Source organism: Charadrius vociferus, unplaced genomic scaffold, assembly GCF_000708025.1.
Source record: "Charadrius vociferus isolate BGI_N301 unplaced genomic scaffold, ASM70802v2 scaffold32, whole genome shotgun sequence".
Classification (NCBI taxonomy): domain Eukaryota; kingdom Metazoa; phylum Chordata; class Aves; order Charadriiformes; family Charadriidae; genus Charadrius; species Charadrius vociferus.
The window spans coordinates 10,282,850-10,290,068 of NW_009647856.1; positions in this window are offsets into that span (position 1 = coordinate 10,282,850).

Here is a 7,219-nt window from a genome sequence, read left to right on the forward strand (position 1 = left end):
TTTAAATCCACAGATTAAAACCACTGAGGGTGGTGAGACACTGGAACAGGTTGCCCAGAGAAGTTTCAGATGTCCCATCACCGGAAGGGTTCAAGGTCAGGTTGGATGGGGCTTTGAGCAACCTGGTCTAGTGAAAGATGTACCTACCCATGGCAGGGGGGTTGGTCTAGATGATCTTCAAAGGTCCCTTCCAACCCAAACCATTCTCTGATTCTATAATTCTATGAAAATTTGTACACACGGAAATTCCCAGTTGGGTGAACTGTGGAAACAATATGGCTTTGGTGGGCACCTGGCATCCAGCCAGGGTTAACCCACCACACCAACCCCCCGAAACAAGTGTCACACATCCAAGGTTTGATTTTTAGCCATATCCTAATGCTGCTCTCCAGAGATCTGCTTCATTCATCTGTGCTGCCATACTGGCAAAGTATTTTCTCTTACAGAGCCTGTTTATTAGCTCTGGTTGTGCTCCAATGATCTGATGAAATCTTGAGCTTCTGAGATTCATACCACTGGGGAAATCTAGCCCCACCACAAAGGACCCCAGGGGGGTGTGGAGGTATGTTTGATACAGGACCTGGGGAGCGGGACTTGGGATGGGGAGGCTGCAACACTACAACTGCTGGAAAAGAGGTTTTGTGGAGACAAGTCATATTTCCTATAGACCGAGCACTGTCTGCAGGAGAAGTAAGAAAGCAAAACACAGGCGTGGGCACCTAGCAGGTGAAACCCAGGTGCAAAAGATAGGAGGGAATTTTCATCAAGGTTTATCCCATAAATAAGGCTGTAAAAGTTTTACGGGGGTTTTGACAGCAAGGGAGGTAGAAAAAAAAATCCCTTAAAGGTAGAAACAATACAAAAGAGACGTAAATAAAGAAAGTGTCGGAAGGAAGGTGGAGGAAATCCCCCACTGCTCTCGCTTCCTTTTTGTACCTCGGCCCCATCCCAGAGAGGCAGGAAGCAAACACGCACTGAAGGAGTGGTAGAAAAGACAATTCAATTCAACTTGGTCCAAAAGAGAAAGGGGCAGGCCCATGCTTTGGCTCAGGGCCAGCCTTGGTGGCCAGCTGGGACCCCACAAGCCAAGAAACTGGCATCCCTGCCCCAGTGCTTCCCCATCGCACCCTGGGGGAGCTGCAGCTACTTTTTTACCACTTTTAGCAAAAAATGGGGGGAAAAGCCCAAAGCAAGGGGTTGCTCTGCTGATGGTTCTCCAGGCTTGCCCTGGCTGGGGTGGTACTAGGGCCTCTTGCAAGGGACACAGGATGACTCAGCCCAAAAAAGCAAGTGAGAGAAGAACCAAGACTCGAGTTGATGCCCACAAAGCTTACTCGTATTTTATCTTTCCATATCTCTGCATCCGCTCTTAGTGCTCCTCTCCTGCTAAGGTCAAGAGCTGTTAAAAGAGAGATGTTAATTTATTCTTCCTCATTAAGCCAGGACCAGTGATTTAAGTGGGCTCAAAGCAACTTGAGGATCCAGCACACTCCTGCTTAGAAGTGGTGAGCCACCATGCAGGAGGATGGATGGATGGATGCATTCAACTGGTCCTGACCACGCAGGCAGGTAGGACACTATCCATCTTACTACGTGGGCCTGGCTGAGATAAGGCAACGCTAAGTGCCACAGAGGTAGAAATCACTCCTTTGGTGGGTAATGACCTGCATCCCTTTGGCAAATGGCAACACAAGTGATATATGAGCCAGAAAACACTTCGCCACACCATTCCTTCACTACAAACCCGCTCCTGCTGTATTGGGCTGGATGAGACCACTAGGAAGCTCTTTGCAAAAGCTCTCTCATCCCAAACTTGACCTGAAGGTGACGTTTCTTTAATAACCTGCACCCAGCCTAGCTGGGCTGCTACCAAATTTTACCTGTCCCCCTTTCTTCTTCCACAGCTTGCTTGTCTCAAAGCAGACTGTTTTGAAGAATTACTGTTGCTGGCCGAAATGCAATGGCTGTGGTGATCAGCAGCCATGGAGATGGCCATGGGAAGAAGCAATCCAGGCAGGTTAAAAACTTGATGATCTTCAAGACAACATGCACCACGATGGGCCGGATTCACAACACGCCAGTGTAGACCAGCCACGGCTACGTCTGGGTGAGATCCTCCTTCCACGGAGGATCGGCACCCCTATCCATCCCCACACCTCTCCTGCAGATTTTTGGGCACCCATCTGTCAGTGAAATTTACCTTCTCTCTCCAGTTGCATTAAATTAAGCTGTTTTCTCACTGCTGTTGCACAAGAAGCCAGATGCTGCTGTAGTTGTGGGGCTGTACACCTTTCTGTGGTTTTATTGCTCTGGGCTTAATATTAGTTGTTTGTCCAGAGACTCTGTCTCACTGCAGCATTGGGAAAAAACATATTTTATTTAGATCAGGGAAAAACAAATTGCTTTTTTTAGCGTGTCCTGCAGGTTCACGACACCCGCAGAAGACCTGGCTTATGCAAACTCATTGCTCTCATCTTCAGAAGCCTAGCAAACACTTAATTCCGAAGCAGAAACAAATACAGAACAAGCCGCGAGAGCACCGCAAGACCAGGAGTCACCGTTTTCCTCCCATGTGTGCTTATACCTCTTTCTAACGCCAGAGAACTATGGTTTTTATTTTTTCCTCCCTAACTGGCCACCTGTGCCAAATCTTGGCGGTGGACCCGGGGATGATAACTGGTAATGAGCCCCTGTTTGCTGGGGCTGGTAGGCAGTATTGCCTGACGACTGTCCTCAACAGAAGAAACAAAAAGGATCTGGTCAAAGGAGGAGAAAGCCCTCGTAACCACAGACTGGTGGTAATAACAGCCAGACAGGACAGGATTATGTTCGGTGTCCCTTTAGCATGAAAATTACTCACAAAAGATATAGTATGTCCTTTTGCAGGAAACAAATGACCCTTTCATGTCGTGAGCCCTGGAGATAAAAGGATTTAATGCGTGCTATGAGACAGAATGAGGATGGAGGAGAGGTCCTCTAAGCTATCCCCCCCCTTACCAGGAGGAGATCCTTTCCAGAAGAAAGTTCACGTGAGTTTTAGCCAGAGTCCCTCACCCTGTTTTCCAGAAGGCAGAAAAAACTGTCTGCCCCTGACCTTCCTGGCTGCATTTTGGCAGAGCAAGGCCACGTATTTGATTTCACTTTTTGGACCATCATCAATTCCTTGTTTTCAGGGAAATGAGAGTAATAGAGCAGCTACCGGCGTATTTTGACAGCGCTGCTTGCAGCGAGTCTAATGCTTTGGTCTGTACCTCTCCTCTCGCACATATCACTCAGAAACCCCCAAACCCTTGCAATTCTGTGCTGGGTGCAGGGCAGACCCACGGGAGGATCGTGCAAGCCCTCCACGCACGCATCCGTGCGCAGGGCGGCCAAACAGCCCGGAGGAAATGAGTCCACTGCAAAAACAGGATTTCGTTTCCGCATATGTGTATCCCATGACCGTGCTTGCGATACGGCATCTCCGTGATGGGGACAACCCCGGAGGGGGAGAAAACTTTCCCTTATTGCTGGCTATCAAGATGGGCTTGTTCGGCCCCCAGTGAGCAATATTTGGGAGGCTGAAAGTGCCACTGCTGTTGGAGTGCCTGGACAGGGCTGGTGTGGGAATTCTGGGGTCAGGAGCTGTGAGCATGTGAAAAGCCACCCAAAACATAAAAGGCAAGGCGTGACAGTTTGTGCCGACGCAGCGCCTTGCAACATCAGTCAAGGGCCGCAATTTTCAGCCACTGTGCACCACCGCTAACCACGCCATGGAGTGATGATCTGGTTGTAACCCCGTTGCAGGAGATGCATGGTATTTTGCAGGCTAGGGAAGGTGCTTGGAGGGGAGTAGCTTGTTTGGAAAGGTCATGGTTTGGAGCACAAAAAAAAAAATGAAAAAAATGGCACAAAACGCAAAGCGAAAGGACATGTCCCGTCCCTCCTCTCATCAGCCCACCCGAAGCCACCACCTCTCCACATAGCTCCTCTGATTAATTCCCTGCCCAACAGCTTCCCGCTTCCTATTTTGGTAACGCCTCCCCCACCCCCACCATCCACCTTGTTGAAACAGCTCAGATTGGCTGAAAATCTATTAATAGTGAGAAAAGGAAACCCAAAAGAATAACTTAGGAAATGGTGGGTGACACACCCCACGCCGGCGGGCTGAGCCCGGCTCGGAGCCTTACGCCAGCCGGCTCCTGCTCCTCCCAAGGCGGGATGAGAAAGCTTAAGAGCCCGAGCAACCCACGGAAGGGGAAGGGATGTGAGCTAGGCCTGAGGAAGTTCCTATTTGCCTCCCCCCCCCCCCCCCTTTTTTTTTTTTGCAGCCTTTCCTGATTAAACAGGGGCAACGGGTTGAGTTTGTCAAAGGAAAAGAGGGGGAAGAGGGGGCTGAGGCTCCAGCGTTGGCCTTTGCTTGGGGAAAGTGTGTGCCAAAGCCAGTGAGGAGGCTCCTGGGTCTTGTTTTTACATTGCAAGGGGCTCCTGGGCAAAAGGAGGGTTTTTATCCACCCGCTGCAACGCAGCCGCGTCTGAGCAGGAGCAGAGACCAGTCGCTGCAGAAGACAGGAAATTTGTCACCTCCTTTTAAAACTGTGAGAGCGATCAGATTGGCAGCATATCACAGAGCGGCGTTATTTATCCTGGAATTAAGCTGGGCTGCTAGAGCAAATGGTTACCTCACAGGGTTTTTAAATTTTGCCTAGGTAGAGGCTCTCTTCCTCCCATCCGCTTAGGGAAGGATGGGCTCCAGACAGCACCACTCTCCCAAGTTACCTGCTGAGATTTGGGTGAGGGATGTGGTATGAGGACGCTGCTAGTGTGCATGCCACACTTCGTCCTTGCTAAGAGGCACTCTCCTGGTCAGAAGATACACTTCCAAACTGGCACCACCCAACCCCTTTGCTGCCAGTCTCACCATCAACATTATGAAATGGTTTCACCCATGCCAAAGACCAGCTTGGCTTCCTGGCTGAGAAGATGGGAAAATGTCCAACGGCTGTCGCCAGAGCATTGTCAGACTCTAAACCAACAGTCCAATTATTCAGTGCAGGGATGTCTATCCTCTCCGAAACCCTGCCAGAAGAAAAACTGCTGCAGAACAGTCTTGATAGACTAGCACTGCAAAATATTAAAGATGAGACCTAATGGCTGGATATAATTAGTGCTACAGCATCACTTAGGAGGGAAACTAGTATGTCTGGACTCTGATTTAAAGCTTGTTTTTAGCAGGGAACCTCCTTTACCCCTCTGTGAAAAGGCTCTGTTGAAAAGACCCTTCAGATAGGTGCCGTTTAGATCTTGCACACAAGTGACAGCGAAATCAAGGCAATAATAGTGACAAGTGTCTTCTTCTCTACTGTCAAATGAAATGAACCTGCAGCCACAGCCTCTGCCCTGAAGGACTTGCCCAGTAAGGCCTTACTGGCTGGACATGGCGGTGGAGAATGGATGTGCTTCAAGCTCCGAAGGGTTTTGCTTCATCTCCGGATGGAGAGGAGCATCGAGGTCTTCCTCCTACATGGCTGCACTGCCAGCCTGGAGACACCCCTCAGCTGGAGATTTGGAGCATGTCCCCGCAGTCCTTAGCATCATCCTAAGGACTCTTATCAGTCTGCAGGATTTTGCAGTCACTCACATCCCTACAGTAGCCAAAAGCCGCTCTGCTTTAATTAAAACCTGGGAAAATTTTAAGTTGTTCCTATTTTACCCAGTGGAAATAACCCTGAAGCTCAGAGAGCAGGACTTGAACTAAACCTCATGTGAGCTTTGGCTGCTCCATCCCCCCTGTTAGATCTGTCTCACTTTATTTTATTCACACGACAGCCTTTAAACCTCCTTGGTTTCAAGCAAGAAACTCATCCACAGCCTGAGACGCCTTTCCTGCCAGGACTGCAACACACAGCCCCAAAATCCAGGTTCTGATGAACTGGCATTTTCTGATGAGAAACCTGCTTCATTAACAAATTCCCCATCAGCTCTTTCTGCAAGTATTTGAGCCAGCTCAGCTTGTCTGCTGTTGCATTTGGAAGTATGACAAATATTAAAAATAATCATCCCAAGGCACGTCTCCCCACTTGCACACACTCCTCCCCCTGCAGCCCTGACGTCTCCTCCTCACTCCCTTGGTCCCTCCAAACACTGCACTTGGGGGGGCAGAAATGGGTTCATTTGATGTACTAATTAATGACCAGAGAGTGGATTTGAGGGAGCAGAAGTATCTCAGCATTTCTCAAAAATATTGTTGAATTGCCTTCCATGCCATGCTTGGACCTTTCCTGAATTTCTCCTCGAAGACTGGTTCTTGCCAGAAAATTGTGATCAGAAGCATCTTTCACCCAAACGGACCCAACCGGTCCATCCCAGGCAGTGCTCCATCCCATTGCCAGCTCCAGCCAGAGGCGAGGGATGCCAACGGTAGGAAGAAGCATCAGTCCAGCCTCTTTTATGGATAAACATGTGACATCCTATTTAGGATTGTGTCTCCACACAATTTAGGATTGTGACTCTTCCCATGGAAAGTCTGTAGCTATCTAAGAAGTGAAGGGAAAGACAAAAAAATAATCAAAAGGAGACAGGAAGACCAATGTGGAAAACTAGAGCTCTGAAATCCTTCACACGAGGTTGTCAAGGAGGCAAACAAACACAGACACACGTGCGCATCTCTGTCCATGCCACCCCCAGACATTTTTCATCACCGAGCTGGGAAACATCCTCTTTCCACCGGAGGCTGAAGGGATTTGTAAGGGACCCAGCTCCGGCCCCGCACCTTTCCCAGGCTGCAAAACGAACTGGGGACTCTTTGCAGCCTGAACAGAAACGCCCCATCGTGCAGGAAATGGTAGTGGAGCCGCTGGAGCGGAAACGCAGGAAGCATGAGCCAAAAAAGCCGCACGTCCCAGCCCGATCAGACCCTCCAAAGCACACGGCATAGCCACGCTCCTGCCCTTCTCTTGCCTCCTGTACGCCATTAGCGTGGAGTTATCCTGTCACGACCTTGATGCTTCGAAGCAAGATTTGTGGCAGTACAGCCTACTCCTGTATCAAGTGAGCATCAATCTCCCATCGGCTGAAGGACATGATGTCTGGTACATTTAGCACGGAGACCCCTCTATTTCGGCAAAAGTCACCCAGGGACTTTGGAAGAAACTCAAGGTTTACATTGAGTAATGGGCGACAAAAGTTGCTCCGCGGCAAGGTAAAGCCCAGCTGCCTCTGGCCCTAAGCAGCGCCGTGA